The sequence below is a fragment of the Rhinopithecus roxellana genome, chromosome 4 (genome assembly GCF_007565055.1).
Source record: "Rhinopithecus roxellana isolate Shanxi Qingling chromosome 4, ASM756505v1, whole genome shotgun sequence".
Lineage (NCBI taxonomy): Eukaryota > Metazoa > Chordata > Mammalia > Primates > Cercopithecidae > Rhinopithecus > Rhinopithecus roxellana.
In genome coordinates this window covers 93,660,558-93,680,084 of record NC_044552.1, presented here as the reverse complement: position 1 = coordinate 93,680,084, position 19,527 = coordinate 93,660,558, and the positions used below count along the sequence as shown (strand labels likewise).

Sequence of the window (19,527 nt, the reverse complement as noted above, 5' to 3'; positions counted from 1 at the left end):
ATATGCACAATCCTAGAGAAGTGGAGAGCTATGATTAGGCGCCTCTCATCAAACCTATATGGAGTTGTGGAGAAGTGTTTCACAATATTGGGGTGCCCATAATCAGCAAAAGGGTGGAGAAATGGTGGACAATTAGAAAGATTAGGTGTCCATATTAGTTTGTAAAAATGTTGCCTCATACCTGTGGTAGGCTGAATAATGGTCCCTCAAAGATGTCCACATCTTAATCCATGGAATTTATAAATGTTATCTAAAATGGCAATGAGGATTTGGGAGAATATCCCCAATCAGCAGGGTGGTCCCTAAATGCAATCACATATATCCTTTTTGAGGGAGACAGAAAGAGAGAAATTTGACACGTGATGAAAGAGAGAGAGCCATTGTGACCATAGAGGTAAAGATTGGAGGGATACAACCAGTAGAACCTCCAAAAATGAAAGAAATTGATTCTCCTTTATTGTCTCAGGAGGGAGCACAGTCCTACCAACACCTTGATTTTGGCCCAGTGATACTGATTTTGGGTTTCTGGCCTCCACAACTGCGAGAGAATAAATTTTCTTTGTTTTAAGCCACCACATTTCTGATAACTTGTTACAGCAGCCACTGGAAACTAGAGCAATACCTAGTGAATTGATACTTTCCTCACTCTAATTGTTACTCACCAATTAATCCTATCTAGATGTCTCAACTACCAAAAATATGTTAATTTGTTTTTCTTTCTTCTGGCTCCTTGTAACTCTCACGATTTTCTTCTTAAGGCGACATGTATTCAGTTTTGCTTGATTGCCAGTCCTTCAGGGTAATTTCACTATACCATCTTGCTCCACATCCTTTCAGGAAGGAAATATGAATTACAGAAAAGACCATGGATATTTTCATCAAGATAAGTGGGTTTAACACTGGCTTCAGCAATTCTAGTTGTTTCATTTTCTACATATTGACTTATTTGATTTATACATATACACACATTAATTACACACATACAGGAAATCTGGAATACAGTGGATACTAAAATACTGTTGGGTACCTATCTCAATTAATGCTTATCTTCTTCTTCAAGTACATGTAGAGGTACTTCTTTTGTCAATGGTCAACATCTCTCTTAAAATATTGCACTGAAATCAGTGTACAATAGCTAGGCGTAATAAACTGTATGTGGAATAATAAGCAAACAATTCAGTGGAATTCATACTTTGTCTGGAATACACACACAGGGACACACAAACACATACACATACACCAAATTTTTATTACAAAGTATTTCAAATAATCATAAAACAATGAAATGGATAGCAATATACCCCCCAACTATCAACAGATGTTAACATTTTGTTATTTTTGATTCATGCAGATGTGAAATGTGACTGGTATATTAAAGTTCACTTTCACCATCCCTACCCATTTCCTAAATCCCTACAAAGGAACACTCACCTGAAATTGGTGTATGTCAATCTGCTATATGCTTTGGTCGCTTGGTAGATATACATGCATCCATAAACACTGTGTCATTGTTTTCTATGGTTTAAACATACAAAAAAATGTATAATGTATATACTGCTTTGTAATTTCCTGTTTATTTTATTTATTTATTTATTTATTTGAGATGGAGTCTTGCTCTGTCACCCAGGCTGGATTCCAGTGGCGGGATCTTGGCTCACTGCAACCTCCCCCTCCCGGGTTCCAGCAATTCTCCTACTTCAGCCTTCTCAGTAGCTGGGACTACAGGCGAATGCCACCATGCCCGGCTAATTTTTTTATTTTTAGTGGAGACGGGGTTTCACCATATTGGCCATGGTGGTGTCAAACTCCTGACCTCATGATCCACCCACCTCAGCCTCCCAAAGTGCTGGGATTACAGACAAGAACCACCGTGCTTGGCCTGTAATTTCTTTTTTATAAATCAAAAATATTTTTAAAGTTTATCCATACTTCATAAAGTAGAATTAGTTTGTTCGTTTTAATTATTCTTTATTCACCTATGTTGAATGCATGTACTGAAGCCACTTATTTATCTATTAATCTACAGAGGAATAATTAGGTTGCTACCATCTCTTTTCTATTACACATAGTCATGCAATTAACATGCTTAACTCTGTTCCCTTGTGAGCTCGCAGAAATAATAAAGTTCATATAAGTTAACAACTTTATTAGATATTGTCATCTTGCTTTCGAAATTTATTGTGCCTCTCTACCTCCAGGAAAGCATAAAAGATTCTATTTCCCCACAGCTTTGTCAACACGTAGTGTTTTCAAACTTACTAACGATTACAAACTTATTAAACCTCATATGGTTTTAATGGTACCTTGAAATTTAAATTTGCACTTTCTATTTAATAACAAATTTGAAGGTATTTTTAGTTTGATTTTCCTTTTATAAATTGTCTTTTCCTAACTTTGTTTATTTAATTGAGGAAGAGTGTTTTTCTTTTAATTTAATAGATTTATAGGACTTTCATAGTCTCTCAATTTTGTATTTTTGGTAATTTTATGTGTTACAAACACTTTCCCCAGGCTTTCTTTTTTTTTTCATTTCATTGATCTTTTTTTCTGTTTGCTCATTGAAATAAAATTTTAAGTGTAAATGTCATTTAACAGCATTATTAAATGTCATATAGATATCTTCCAAAGTATATTATAATTTTAACATTTATATTTTTAATTCATTTGGAATTTAATACATTTGGTGTTTCAGAATTCAATTTTAATTTTTTCTCTAGATTGCTAATATTCTGTTATTTCTCAGGGGTTTAAAATTCCATCTCTCATAGTATAAAGTAATGCACCACATGCATCAGTCAATCACGGGCTGCATAGACAAGGGTAGTACCATAAGATTATACCATATTTTTACTGTACATTTTCTATATTTAGATATGTTTAGATAAACAAACACTTTCAATTCTGATGCAATTGCCTACAGAATTCAGTACAGTACCATGTTATAGAGTTTTGAAGCCTGGAAGCAGAACAGTAGGCTGTACCATATAGCCTTGGTGTTTAGTAGGATACACCATCTAGGTTTGCGTAAGTACACTCAGTGATGTTTGCACAATGACAATATTGCCTAATAATACAGAATGTATCCTGTCATTAAGTAACACATGACTCTGTATCTGTTCTTACATTTATTACATTGCCTTGTTTCTATAGGATTCTTAAAAATGTTCTAGTTTTGTAGTAAATTTTGATATGTTGTTGGGAAAATATCCAAATTTGGCTGGGTGTTCTTGGCCCTTAGTATTTACATATACATTTTAGCATAGTTTTTCAAGTTCGTAAAATATCCTGATAAGATTTTGATTGAAATTGTATTTAATTTCTTATTTTACTTGGGGAGAATGAAATCTTTATGATTTTAAATTTTCTAATTTATCACTAAGTTATAATATCTCCATTTATTTGCCTTATTTTATGTTCTTTAATAAATTTTTTTACTTTCTTTCATAAAGAACATGTACTTTGGGTACATGTAGTCTTGGATTAATTTCCATAAACCTTATGACTTGGGATTGTACTGAGAATGGTATTTTTATTACTTCGATTTCCTAATTATTTTATTGTGGTAAAGTGTGCTATTGTTTTCAGAAAATTTTCTTAGATTCTTCAAACCTGATTGTATCTCTTATTATTTCTAATAGATTATCTAGAAACTGTAAATAATGCTAGTTAACTTTCCACATCAAGATTTCTATTATTCTCTTATACTTACTAGAATCTCCAGTGTCATGTAAATAGATACAAGGATCATGAAAATCTTCTATTGCTTCTGATTTTAAAAAGAATATTTCTAGAAATCCAGCAGTAAGTATATTCTCCGTGTTTTGTTTTTAGTTACACATTACCAAGTTAAAGAAGTTTATTTTAGGAGTTTTCTATGAGTTTTGATTATAAACAAATGTTGTATTACTTTTTTTTCTGCACTTAGTGACATTATCCTATGGGTTTCTCCTTTAATATATTAATATGGTGAATAATGTTAGTGGATTTATCTAAAATTCAGTATCTGAATTCAGAAGATACATTTAGAAATCTAGAAACATGCCTTAAATTTTGTAAATGCATAGGGATTAGGAGCATGTTTTCTTTTCTGTAATAATTTTACATATTATTGCATCATGGGGAGCTGGGCTGGCCCACTATTAATTTTATGGGGACTGTCTTGATTTTAGCACTGAAAGTTCTACAACCAGGGAATCCCTCCCTGAAACTCAAAAACAGCCATTTTTCAACAATAGGTGTGGAAGGTTGGGAGAACGGTATAGAAGTTCTAGGACAGCCAAAATATAGAATCTGAAAGCAGCATTATTTTAACATTAAATGCATGCAGCTTGGGCCATCTGCGTCCTATAGTCCCTATTGCTGTTTTTTTCCCCGGCCACCTACGTTGGCAATCATGCTTTGCAGTTTCTAATAATGGATCATCCAATGCTGTATCACCTGACTGAAGCAAGTTAATTGTATAACTTAAGTGTGTTTTTATTTGTGAGCATGCATAATTTGTCCTTGATCTTGGTGATGGATTAACTATCATGATTTGTATCAAGATACTGCTAGTTTAGTTGTTAGCATTGTGAATATTGTGACCAGGTTTTCTAACAATTCCCATAATGGAAATGAGAACAAATATAATACCAACATCAAAATGACATAGCCTTCAGTGGAAAAGAAGCTTAAATGGCTGTACAACTTAATGGCAGATGGAAGAATATATAAAAGAGGATTCAGGAGGTAAATAACCAAAGCAGAGCTTACTATAAAATATACAGAAAACATTCTGGGTTTGAGGAGGTGAAGAAAGCATATATAAAGATTGAATCTCACAAGCCAACACCAGGAAGTACTTTTAAATCAATCAAAATGCTTTTTTATCTCAGCAAAAGACACAGATGGTCTATTGAAAATAGTGACTGCTGCATTAGTGTGGACATACCACATAAACAAATACATAATATCACATCTATCCCTTGATTGCTCTATGAAAATGAATAAAGTTACATTTCCTGATACAGAGGTTGTAGCTAAAATGTCTGAAGTCAGCCCCTTATAGTGTAGAGCTGATTCTGTCAGATTTTATTAATATTAATGATCATGCTTTCTTAGTATATCAAGTGATATGTCAGATCATTAGAACAAAAACAACAGGGTACTCTGAAGTACTTCAGTTTGTAAAATCAAATACAGCACTTAATTTCTACAAAAAATTAATAAAACCACTGAAACCAGAAAAGAATAGATTGCTGATATTTTGTTTAAATACAAACTAGGCCAGGCTCATCTACCTGCATATTCAGCAAAAATTACAAATACAAATTTTGGCGAATTCCATTCCTCCATAAATTTCAACCACGGAAAATGAATAGCTCTTACTTAGCTAAATGTCCTGCATGCTTTCTATGCAAGATTACTAGAAGAGGTGTAATTTGCTTATCTGTGATATTGAGGCTTTCATAATGAATGTATTTTGTCATTTTTCATTTCTTCAAAATGTGTAGAACCACACAATAAAATTTTCAATTCGTAGAAGTAAAAGTAGATAACGTCCTAAACATGTGGCCTACAAGATGTACATCATTGTTGTCCACCATAGAAACAATTTTAAAATCTCCTGTAAAAGTATATTTTCAAAGTATGAGAAAAAGAATGCCCATTTCTGATTTGGAAATACATTGACAATGAAAATAGAAGAAAATGATTACAGCAAAACAGAATTTGATGTACTGTTCCCCCAAAACTCTATGACAGTCTTTTGAAGAAGCCATGAGCAGTCTAAAAATAGATGAATGAAATGCATCTGGAATATTTGCTGTTGTTATGTGTAGATGGTGATAAAAGTACGGATTGGGAAAACACGACCTTTTAAAATAGGAATCAGACTGCTTTAGAGTCCCAAAATATATGACTAGAAAATGGCAAAGGTAAGGGTAAGCAGGATTTCTCAATTTTTTTTTTCACTAAAACTGTTACTTAATTGGCTATTACTTTAAACTTCACAAGTTCTAATTAGCTCCCTGCTTTAAATCCCCTTTTCCTGAAAAAAAAAAAAAAAAAAAAAGAAGAAGAAGAAGAAGTTTAAATTCTGATGTCATTCAATGTGAGTTTTAAAATTATGGATATTTTAGAGATGGATATCCTGTATTATGAATTCATAGATGCAAAGGACTTGATTGCAAAAGCTAGTCTACCAAAACAGGCCTGTAGATAGAGTATATGGGCGTTTTTGAGAAAAATTCCCCTAAGTTTTAAAATTTGCTATTGCAGGAAGATAAAATACTAAGTACTTTATGCTCAAATGCTTTTGCATAGAGGCTGCTTAGCTTCTTGTTATCAATCAGACTGACACCAGAAATCAGCATAATGGAGACTTGTTAAAAACAGAGCTGGAAATCACAATGAATCTTAGGATTGATTGTAGTATTACCTCTAAATAAAAATAAAGAATGATGTCGTAAATGCTGAAGGCAGTTAAGGCAAATACAGTAGCTTCCTCTTTTTTGTAGTTTTGCTTGGCTGCCTGTGATTTTAGTTATCACAGTCGATTGTGATCTAAAAGTGTGAGTACAGTACAATAAGATTTTGAGAGACAAGAGACTGCATGCACATAACTTTTGACATCATATTGTTATAATTGTTTTATTATGATATTATTATTAATCTCCTAGCTGTGCCTAATTTATACATTAAATTTTATCATTCTATATCATGTATAGAAAAAAACAATACAGTCTTCCCTTGATATCTGTGTGGGATGTTTCAGGACCTCCAGCTGATACCAAATTTCTCAGTGCTCAAGTCCCTCCGTCGGCACTGCGGTACCTTAGATATGAAAAATCAGCCCTGCATATCTGTGGGTCTTGCTTTCTGTTAATACTGTATTTTTGATCCATGGTTGTTTGAGTCCACAAATGTAGAACTCGCACATATGAATGGCTGACTATAGAGAGAGTTTGGTACCATTCACAGTTTTTGGCATACACTGGAGGTCTTAGAACTTAACCCTCGTGGATAAGGGGAGACTACTATATTACTGGAAAAGGAAACAGGATAAAATTTCTTACCTTATTATGGATTAGAAGACAGTATGATCTTATTTATTATTAAATATGGCTAATTTTTCATTAGTCCTACTTATATTTTCCTCTTAAAAAGTTCATATTTATGAATCTTAAAGAAATAATAATAAATCATATAACATTTAACATCCAATTAGAAGTAAAAAAACATAAGGGCTGTTCCAGAAAATGGAAACAAGATTTCAGATAAATACCAATTTGTCGTATTTTGTGTAAAAGTGATAACGTGTGTAATTATTATATAGTATTTATTATAATTGTTATTTGCTATTATAATTATTATTGTTACCTAGGGTGGCTATGTCTTGAGTTTACTTTCTAAAACATTGGCTATAGTAGGTACAGTCCATACATGATATTTGGTATTTACTGTATTATAGTTTAATATATGGTTAACTTTTATAAATGCTTGCTTGAATGTAATGTTTATTCACTAATCATAAAGGTGAGTTATATGTACATGCCAATCTGTGAGGACCAAACTTACTTGTTTTGTTTAAATAATTTATATTCTTATTTTTGCTCTGCTTGATGAATTAGTTTCTGAAACAGTGGTATTATAATCTCCCATACTAATTTAAGATATGTCCAGTTTTCTCACAATACAGACAAATTTTGAATGATGTGTTTTGAGACTCTCTTTGAAGCTCATACTTGTTCTGAATTACACTATCTTGTCAAATTTTTCCTTTAATCATGTGTACAGTAGTGACTTTATCTATAAAAATCGTCCTGTCTTAAATTCAAAACTGTCTGCTTAATATTATATTAGCTTTCCTCTCTTGAGTATTTGCCTACATCATTTTATATCCTTTCATATAATATCTTTCCGTGTCATTTTGTTTTATGTGTAATTCTAGTGTATATCATATTACAGATTTCTATTTTTTAGTTCAATTTGAGAGTTTTTGTCAACTGATGACATTGGCCTGTGTCTACTTATTGTTATTACTGATGTATTTGGATTTATTTCTGCTGTCATATTTTGTAGATAATATATCTGCAATATTTTTATTTCCTTTCTTTTTAAAATTTAATAAACATTATTTTTCAGAAAGTTTTAGGTTCACAGTAAAATTGAGCAAATTACAGAAAATTTCCATATACCCTCCGTCCCCAGTTTGTGATTGTCTTCTCTTTCTCTTGACATTGTCTTTAGTAGAACGGAAGTTTTCAATCTGAGTGAAATCTAATTTACCAATTATTTGTTTCATGGACTGTATTTTTGGTATTGTAGCAAAAAATCATCCCCAAACTCAAGATCATCTAGATTTTCTACTGTGTTATCTTCCTACAGTTTTATTATTTATTTATTTATTTATTTATTTATTTATTTATTTATTTATAGTTTTGTGGATTGCATTTAGGTCTATCATGCATTTTCAGTTAATCTTTGTGAATGATGTGAAGTTTATTTCTAGATCCATATTTTTGAATGCAGAAGCTTAGTTGACCAGGTCTTGCCTTTGGTCCTTTGTCAAAGACCAGTTGACTATAATCACATCAGTGTATTACTTTCTATTTTGTTCCACTGATTTATTCATCTATATTTTCAACAACACTGTCTTGATTATTATAGCTTTATACTAGATCTTGAAGTGCAGTAGTGTTAGTCCTCTGACTTTGCTCTTTTTCTTCACTATTAAATTGGCTAATCTGGACCTTTTGCCCTTCACAGAATCCACAAAATAACTTGCTTGGATTTTGATTGATATGGCATTAAATCTATTACTCAAGTTGGAAAGAACTGACATCTTGACAATATTGAGTCTTCCTGTACATGAACATGGAATATCTCACCACTTATTTAGGTCTTCCTTGATATTATTCATTAGAGTTTTGTCATTTTCCTCATGTAAACATTTAACATGTTTTATCAGATTTACACAAAAGTGTTTTATTTGGAGGGTTGACGTAAATAGTATATATTTTTTTTAATTTCAAATCCTGCCAGCTCATTGCTTGTATATAAGAAAGTTGTTGACTTTTGTGTATTACTGTCTTTGGTATTTTTCACCTCTTTATCACTCTGTGTTTCACCTTTGTAAATTTTCCAGGTTTTTAAAAGTTTAGCATTTTCATACTGAATTGTTCCTTAAAGGGTGTTTATCCCATCCAATGAGTTTCTCAGGAAACATGAAAATGTTGCTGTTTTTCAAATGGGCTTATACTTCCTAAATGTCTTTTTTATGGATATTTTATTAAAACTCTCCTATTAACTTTTTTAAGCATATTTAATTATTTTATAGTGTTTTTTGTTTGTTTGTTTGTTTGTACTCTATTGACTTCTTGGGGCTGAGTTTGCCATATTTGTTGAGTCTGTTGATTCAGGGGCCAAGTAGATTGTTCTCTTTTACATTTTGTAACATTTTTGTCATTATATTTTAACTTAACTTTATTTCTTCGTATATGTGTGTGTTGCTATCCCTGTACTATTGGTTGTGGAAATTATCTCCTAAGTGCCTTTCCTATGCTTCTGCCAAATATCCCAGATTTATCACCAGAGGGTACAAAATTTTAACGTTAATTTTTTATTGGAGTTATGCAGACCTCATGGATAATTCTGAACCTGAATCTATTCAAGATGAAGTTTTTGGATTTTGATTTCTCAGAAGAGACATATTTTTGTTTTGCCCAGGGACAAGGCAAAAAGAAAATAATATTCTTATCTTTTATTTGAGCCAATCGTTGGGTATACTTCCTACTTTCCTACAAATGTTTGTTTGTTTGTTTGTTTATTTATTTATTTATTTTGAGCACTGACTATTTTGGACCTAACACCCAGACGTTAGCCCCCATATGAACAATAAACAGAGTCCCTATGTTTTGGATACCAAATTTTTCTCCACTGAAACCATGGACAGTTTACAAATTGTCTTTCATTGTTTCCTACATTTTTCTCTTCGATTCCCTTCCATTTTTAGCAACTCCCACTTGCATTAAAGATTATTTTAATTAATTATTTTCTTTCAAGGATTTCTAGCCATTTGGGCAGATGAATTTTACATTTTGTCCATCTGTTATTTTGATGGAATGAGATATAATACTCAAAATTAGTAGACATCCTAACTAGAGGAAGAACCAAGATGATCACATAAAACAATGTTCCCAAACATCAATTATAACCCATACATAAGGTAATAATAAATCTATAGCTTACTGATGTAGATTGTATAAGCCTCCTTTTACTTTGTGGCAATCACCTTAGGCATCTGGCCACCCAATCTCCACTCAGCTATGAGGGAAGCTGGTATCATAACTCTGCACTCCTCTAACCTATTTGTAAGAACATTGTGTTCCTTCAGCATGCATGTTAGGAAACCCTGATAAATAAAATTAATGTCTTATTGTCTTCATTTTTAATAATTTTAACAATATAATATCTTAGCATACTTGTTAAAACTAAAATTTTTATACTTATATACATTTATACACACTAGAAGCATAGTGTAGCAAAAATTATATTTTCCCCCATTCTCTGCTATGAATATTTTCTTAAAAATACCAATTTATTTTACAACATCTTGAAAGAAAAACAAGACATACAAAATTAACAATAATCCTAATACCAAAAGACAAAAATTACTTGTAACTTCAGTTTCTGACATGCGTATCTGGTACAGAGTATGTGCTCAATAGTAATTATTGACTTGAATGAGTTCAAAATTTTTGTAGAATTTTAAACAACATTTTACTTTATATATTTATTTATATGTAATTGCTGTCTCTGTACATGTAAGTATAGTTTTATGTCCAGCTGTATATTCTTTTTCACCTAACATTCTAATGTGATTATATCAAGATACATTTGTACGCACGTGACAGAAATGGAAATCAAACTGCTTGAGGGGGTAAAAGGCAATTGTTATAAAGATAAAAGCTTATATTAAACAACTGAAGGAAATTTTAACCTTCAGTCTCTGAAAAGATTAATGCTCTTACTTAGTTTCAAGAACTACCAGGCACTCAAACCATCGCTGGACTCTCTCTGACATGTTTTTGATTTCTCTTTGTATATCTAGCTAAGGCTGAACATCCCATGTTATAGCTTTTATCGGCAAAAATAACTATTTATGATCTCTTTGATCCCACATTTAAAAAAATAAGTCAGAAGAGAATTATGATAGATCATTTCTAGAAGAAAGTAGACATAATTTCTACAAGAAAGGGATAGTATTTGAAAGGAACAGCAATATATGTGTTACAGAGTGTAACTTTGCCAATTTAAGCTTTTTATCAATATTTTTTTACATAGTGGACATTGTAGTGGATGCCCCAGAATTTGTTTACCTATTGTTTCCAAGTAGTACATTGTTCTTATATTCAATGTTGTAATGGAGTTTTCTTCGTTGGTTGTCATTATCTTGTACAATTCCCTCAGAACATATTTTCAAAATTAATTTCTGGGAAATACACAGAGATCATAAAATAAATAATGTATACGAGTTTATGTACATCTTAACCTTCATTATTATATCTTAAATTTTCACTTGAGTGTTTATATTGACTTTCTCTCCCTCTTTTCCTCTATCTCTTTGTTTATATTTTGTAGGAGAGTGTTATATCCAATGTATCATATCATTGGCACAATGAACATCTGTAAAGATGGAAATTGGTTTACTATGAATTGTAAGGAAATACTTTTATATACTGAAACTTGTATTTATATTTAGCTTTGTGATACCAGATGGAAGTCTTGCTCAATGACCTATATTTAAATCAAATGAAATAAGTTATATTACATTGACCAAATGAAATTTATTATTGTTATAACTTAAATGTGGTTAATATCAGCAATTTTATGTGGCTAAACCCAGTATATCAGTTAGGAACTTTTTTTAAACTTGAAAATAAAAGAATAACTGGACAATGGTAACATACAACAAATAGAAGCAAATTTTTTCTTACATAACAAGAAGTTTGGAAGTGGTTGCAGATGTTGGTTTAGTAGAACAATGTCTTCAGAGATACAAGTTCCTTCTAGACTATACTTTCAGGGATCATTTCTATAGTTGATTACTAGAGAAGTTTCTCTGAACGTGTAGAGCACCTGCCACATGATTATCTCAATAGATGCAGAAAAGGCTTTTGACAAAATTCAACAGCCCTTCATGCTAAAAACGCTCAATAAATTCGGTATTGATGGAACGTACCTCAAAATAATAAGAGCTATTTATGACAAACCCACAGCTAATATCATTCTGAATGGGCAAAAACTGGAAAAATTCCCTTTGAAAACTGGCACAAGACAGGGATGCCCTCTCTCACCACTCCTATTCAACATAGTGTTGGAAGTTCTGGCTAGGGCAATCAGGCAAGAGAAAGAAATAAAGGGTATTCAGTTAGGAAAAGAAGAAGTCAAATTGTCCCTGTTTGCAGATGACATGATTGTATATTTAGAAAACCCCATTGTCTCAGCCCAAAATCTCCTTAAGCTGATAAGCAACTTCAGCAAAGTCTCAGGATACAAAATTAATGTGCAAAAATCACAAGCATTCTTATACACCAGTAACAGACAAGCAGAGAGCGAAATCAGGAATGAATTTCCATTCACAATTGCTTCAAAGAGAATAAAATACCTAGGAATCCAACTTACAAGGGATGTAAAGGACCTCTTTAAGGAGAACTACAAACCACTGCTCAGTGAAATCAAAGAGGACACAAACAAATGTAAGAACATACCATGCTCATGGATAGGAAGAATCAATATCGTGAAAATGGCCATACTGCCCAAGGTTATTTATAGATTTAATGCCATCCCCATCAAGCTACCAATGAGTTTCTTCACAGAATTGGAAAAAACTGCTTTAAAGTTCATATGGAACCAAAAAAGAGCCCGCATTGCCAAGACAATCCTAAGTCAAAAGAAGAAAGCTGGAGGCGTCACGCTACCTGACTTCAAACTATACTACAAGGCTACAGTAACCAAAACAGCATGGTACTGGTACCAAAACGGAGATATAGACCAATGGAACAGAACAGAGTCCTCAGAAATAATACCGCACATCTACAGCCATCTGATCTTTGACAAACCTGACAAAAACAAGAAATGGGGAAATGATTCCTTATTTAATAAATGGTGCTGGGAAAATTGGCTAGCCATAAGTAGAAAGCTGAAACTGGATCCTTTCCTTACTCCTTATATGAAGATTAACTCAAGATGGGTTAGAGACTTAAATGTTAGACCTAATACCATAAAACCCTAGAAGAAAATCTAGGTAGTACCATTCAGGACATAGGCATGGGCAAGGACTTCATGTCTAAAACACCTAAAGCAACGGCAGCAAAAGCCAAAATTGACAAATGGGATCTAATTAAACTAAAGAGCTTCTGCACAGCAAAAGAAACTACCATCAGAGTGAACAGGCAACCTACAGAATGGGAGAAAATTTTTGCAATCTACTCATCAGACAAAGGGCTAATATCCAGAATCTACAAAGAACTCAAACAAATCTACAAGAAAAAAACAAACAACCCCATCAAAAAGTGGGCAAAGGATATGAACAGACATTTCTCAAAAGAAGACATTCATACAGCCAACAGACACATGAAAAAATGCTCATCACCACTGGCCATCAGAGAAATGCAAATCAAAACCACAATGAGATACCATCTCACACCAGTTAGAATGGCAATCATTAAAAAATCAGGAAACAACAGGTGTTAGAGAGGATGTGGAGAAATAGGAACACTTTTACACTGTTGGTGGGATTGTAAACTAGTTCAACCATTATGGAAAACAGTATGGCAATTCCTCAAGGATCTAGAACTAGATGTACCATATGACCCAGCCATCCCACTACTGGGTATATACCCAAAGGATTATAAATTATTCTACTACAAAGACACATGCACACGTATGTTTATTGCAGCACTATTCACAATAGCAAAGACTTGGAATCAACCTAAATGTCCATCTGTGACAGACTGGATTAAGAAAATGTGGCACATATACACCATGGAATACTATGCAGCCATAAAAAAGGATGAGTTTGCATCCTTTGTAGGGACATGGATGCAGCTGGAAACCATCATTCTTAGCAAACTATCACAAGAAGAGAAAACCAAACACTGCATGTTCTCACTCATAGGTGGGAACTGAACAATGAGATCACTTGGACTCGGGAAGGGGAACATCACACACTGAGGCATATCACGGGGAGAGGGGAGGGGGGAGGGATTGCATCGGGGAGTTATACATGATATAAATGATGAATTGATGGGTGCTGACGAGTTGATGGGTGCAGCACACCAACATGGCACAAATATACATATGTAAGAAACCTGCACGTTATGCACATGTACCCTAGAACTTAAAGTATAATAAAAATAAAAAAAAAATTAAAAAAAAACAAGTTCCTTCTATTCATTTTACTCACTGTCTTATGTATTTCATGTTTATGCTTATTCACCTCACATTCACCAAATTGCTGCTATGACTCTAGACAACATGTTTGTATAATGGGAGAAGATAGGGTCAGAAAAAGACCATGGTACCAGCTCTATTCCTTTTTACCAGGAAAGAAAATATTTTTTTTCTCAGAATTCCCAGTATACTTATGTTTACAATTCATTGAATAAAAGTGTTGTGGTCACATTTGTCTGCAAAGAAAGCAGGTATAATAATAAGTATTTAGCTAGGCACATTGTAGTCCTGAGCTTTAGTGATTCTCTCGGTAAAGTATACATAAGAGAAATAGGTATTGGGAATGTAATTCACAGGGCCTTTCACAGGTTATTTCCTTACTAAATTCAGCACTACGTAAAGCCAGAACAGCTTCAAAATCTCTACATTACAAGTATTTAAAAGGACTTTAAACATCATAAGCATGATCTTTGGTACATAATGGTATTTTTCGTTATTGAAACTCTGTTATGACTACTTTAAATCCTGCATAGTGGGCATCTAGAAGCAACTAGTAGCCTGGTGACCACTATGGTTCATACCCGACCAAACATCCCTGGAGAAATTATGGAGCTGACTCACCAGAAGTCAATTTGCATTAGGAACTTTGAAACCTCCTGAGAAATGAATACTACCCTCGGTGTAGAAATATTCAGATATGAGAAGCTGTATTGGGATGGAGTGGTGAATCAGAGTCTAGCACTGTTCTGAAACATGGATTTGTTCCTCAATCCAACATGGCTCCTTTCTACTATTAGTCATTCATGATGGATCTAGGGATAGAGAGGGCAGGGCATGATTTATACATGAGAAATGATTTGTAAACAGTTTGCAGTCATACTCACTAAATTCAGTTATTGGAACTCAAGTAGCTTCGTTAGTAGAATGTAACATAAAAATGAAGGCAGACATTTTTCTCCACTCAGTAGCACAATATTTACGAAGAAACATATTGCTTCTAATGTAGCAGGCAGTAGCAATGACTGGTGGACATATAGATGCACAAGGTAAGCTGCTGTTCATGGCATGAGTAGATATGCATCAGTCTAGGCAAGAATGCCAGGTGTAAGAGGAAGGCTAAGAAACCACAGCTGTACCCAACACAAGTGACACTGATCAAAAGCAGAACTCAGCATGAGAAACCGTGAGGATCAGCAGAGATGGGACTCCTAAGTGGTCATGGTGCCCTCCAGGAGACTGAGCTACAGTTAAAAGGTAAGAAGTAGAGAATGCAATGTGATAGATGATTAGTAAACTAATCATATTTGTTTGTGTGTGGGTATCTGTGCTCTCGAGAAATTCTTATGAGCATTTTTTCAGTAGTTATGACTTATCTTTAGCTGCTGTGGGTGAGAGTCATTGGAATATACATTACACCTACAAATAAATATCTATCTCTGAGATGAGCTGGTCACAGTTTAATAAAAGTAGGGCAAAATAACAGCAAATGTTTGGCTTTTCATATATGTCTGTGGATCTATATCAAGATCTTAAATATTTCCCATTCTTTTTCCTGGAGCCCTTTTTGCTCTCAGATGGATTCTCGAATAAGAAAAGAAAAAGGTAAGGGAGCTAAAAGCATTTTAGAATATTTTAAAAAATACCTGTTTTCATTCCAGAACAGGAGTCAGCAAACTTTGTTTGTAAAGGTCAATGTAGGAAACACTTCGGCTTTGTGGGCCACATAGTGTCTGCAACAACTACTCAACTTTGCCATTATAGCACACAAACAACCATAGTCAATACCTAAAGAGAAGACTATAGCTGTGTTCCAATAAAACCTTATGAATATTGAAATTTATATATCATGTAATTCTCACATGCCACAAATATTCTTATTCTGATTTCTTTCAACCATTTTAAAATGTGAAAACCATTCTGAAGCTCTTTAGTTATACAGAAACAGATGGCAGGCCAAACCTGGTCTATAGGCTCTAGTTTGCTGACCCTTGTTCTAGGAGCATAAATTAACTCATTTGATGTCTGTAAGAACATAACAGAATAGAACAGTTACAATTCCTATTATACATCTAAAGTATATATTATATATATACTATATATACAGTTTATCCATATATATTATACACATTATTACATGTATATTTATACATTATATGTATTACTATTATTTATGTATGACTATATGTATTATATATAATTAATATAATATATAATTATATGTATTATATAATATATATTCAAAATATATAATATATACATATAATAATAAATATATCATATATATGAATAAACTGAGGCCAAGAAAGATTTGCTGCCTGACTTACGGACACACAGTAAGTGGTAAAACCAGTATTCATACCAAGGTAAGTCTGATAATTTTAATATTTTTTTGATATATGGAAATTTCTATTAAGTGGCAGTGGTTTTCTGGAGAACTGTGCTGACATGGACAGCAACGTCTTGCTATGGCTCAGCAGCAAGAAGTATAGTGATGAATTTGCAATATCTTCTGTGAGGAGGAGAGGTAAGGGTGGCAGTAAATGCTGTAAATAATTATTTTCCATCTCTAACAGGTGAAAACAGAACTAATGATGTTTTCTGACTTTGAGAATTCCAGAATGATTAAGGTTTCATCTGCACTACAAACAACTTCAGCTCCAAAGAGGACTTTCACAGATGAGCTGGTTTATGTTGAGATGTCCAAGTGCCTGCATTTTGATCATTTTATCACACAATAGCGGCTCATGTTGTCCCCACTATGACTTCTGTGTCCCCACACCTCTTCTCTGGCTGCCGCTGCCAATTTGGTCTGCTTACAGGTGTGAGATTTGATAATATTCTAGTGCTTCTGATACTATATTTCTATCTGATACATAGTTTACTCCTAGGCTAATTTTTAAAGGCTGGTGGGAGAGAATCTTCCAGGATGCTGCAGACTGTTTACCTAGAACGTCCTCATTCTTTATGGCTTCCATTCAGTGCTGATGTCAAGAAATTTCTGTGTCACATTAAGACTGTCAAGACTGAAATAAGAGGCAGTGTGGAGGAAAGTGTCGAAGGAAGGGATTCTCAATTTCTTTCTTTTTTGTCAAACTCATCCCTATTCTTCTTTTTTTAGGCTTATATAATTTTTGAACTGGCTTTTTTGTTGTTGCTCAATGTAATTGTTAATCTTTGGTTTATGACAACTGGTAGGAGTCCTCATGTGTGCTGGGCTTTAGCTTTTAAAACTCATGTGATCATATTGGGCCCACTGAATAATCCAGAATAATCTTACTACATTGTGGTCAATAGATCTTTCATCTTAACAACATCTGCAAAGTTCCATTTGCCGTATCACTTAACATGTTAATAGGTATAACACAGGGGTCAAAGGCCATTGGGGCCAAAGTTCTCCCTACCACACAAGTGTTTATACAATATGACAATAACACAGATTAATATGTAGCATAGTACAATTCTCAACATATGTGCAGAATAAGCTTGCTTTGAACATGCACATCTGGTCAGTTGGAGAAGTAGAAAAGCCTCTTCACACCTTGCTTAGACAGTGTCTGACTTTGGGCTACACGATTTAATCTCTCAGTGCCTCTGTATTTTTATCTTAAAGCAACAATAATATATCTTATCATACCTAACTCACTGGACTGATGTAAGCATTACACAAAGTAAATGAATAGTAAACTTACTATCTCAAGAATTTAGTATCCATCTTTTATTTTTCATCACTGAGAACAGATCATAATTAGAACCACTAATCTTGGTTATAAAGAGGAAAGAAAAAAGTAAATGTTTAGAATAGTATATATTTAAAATTATCTAACTCTAATGAACTTTGAAAATCTTATGGAAAACCCCATGTGGTGTGTGTAAGTGCAAATACATGGAAAAATTCAGATGAGGAATCTATTTCTTTTCATGTTTTATTATGCCAAGAGATAATGGAGTGCCTCATTCTGAAATCTCATCTGTCATACTGTGTTCTGTAAAGTGACAGAACATGATGTGACATATTGATGAGACCCAACGTGACACAAGGCATGGTTTGTGGTCTGCACGTAGGTATAGATAATTAGAAAAACCCTGGAAAAGAGCAGTTTTGGAAGGATTTAATGAAGAATTATTATGATAGATAAATAAGAGGTAAGACTGAGCATACCTTTTTAAATAAAATAAAACATACAGGATATCGGATGTTATCATCCTGACCCCCAAATTTTATAATTATGGTTGCATTTAACCTTTACATATGACTAAGATAGCAAACCTTATACCCACAGCATTGTCTTGTAAGAGGAGTATATGGTGATAGGAGGTAATTGAATTTTGTTCTGACCTGGTTTGGCCTCTGTGCAAAAGCAATTTGTGAATTATTTAGGAAAAAAGAAAACGATATTGTCTCAAGAGAGAAATGCTGGGTACAAAGAAGAATTTAGTTCAGTGGTACTGTCTCTTAGAATACATCTGCTTTCTCAGCTTGAAATGAAAAATGCAATGGAAATTTTGCATTCATCCTTACGCATTAGCAAGATCCCTTCCTATCACTGCCATGCTTCACATGTCCCAAACTGGACCAACGGTGGATCTAAAACTTTACAAATCATGCTGGGACCTTTGTTATTAAGATGGCAATCTATGACTGAACCAATAAAAGGAAGTAACTCCACTGTAATAAATTTGGCATGAACATTTGGGCTTCACAAACCAAGACTAAGGTACATTAAGAACAACATTAAGTGCAGCACTCAGCAGTGCTATTGAGTTATAGCTCCTTATATTTATACAATTTTAGAAAGGAAATATGGATTATTGGCATTACAATAGTAATGAAATGAGAAAAATAACTGCTTTTTTCATTCTTGTCCTTTTCTTTGGTTTTTACAGTACTATTTTATGTTGTGATTATATAACTTACTATCTGTGAAAATTTTTAAAATGCCAATATTATCATTGAGCTTTAAAACAAGTCACAAATATATTTAAAGAACACCATTCTCCAAAGATTAATATTTTACTTTTTATAGCAATCAATGGCAATGGCATGTATGTGACAGCCAAAGGATCAGAATGAAAATGATTTAATAAAGAAAT

The 19,527-nt window shown here is 33.3% G+C and overlaps 1 pseudogene; it reads left to right on the top strand.

Annotated features, from left to right (window-relative positions):
* Nucleotides 1–12,051: 12,051 nt before the first annotated feature.
* On the top strand, nt 12,052–12,148 carry LOC115897057 (annotated as a pseudogene).
* The last annotated feature ends 7,379 nt before the right edge of the window (nt 12,149–19,527 follow it).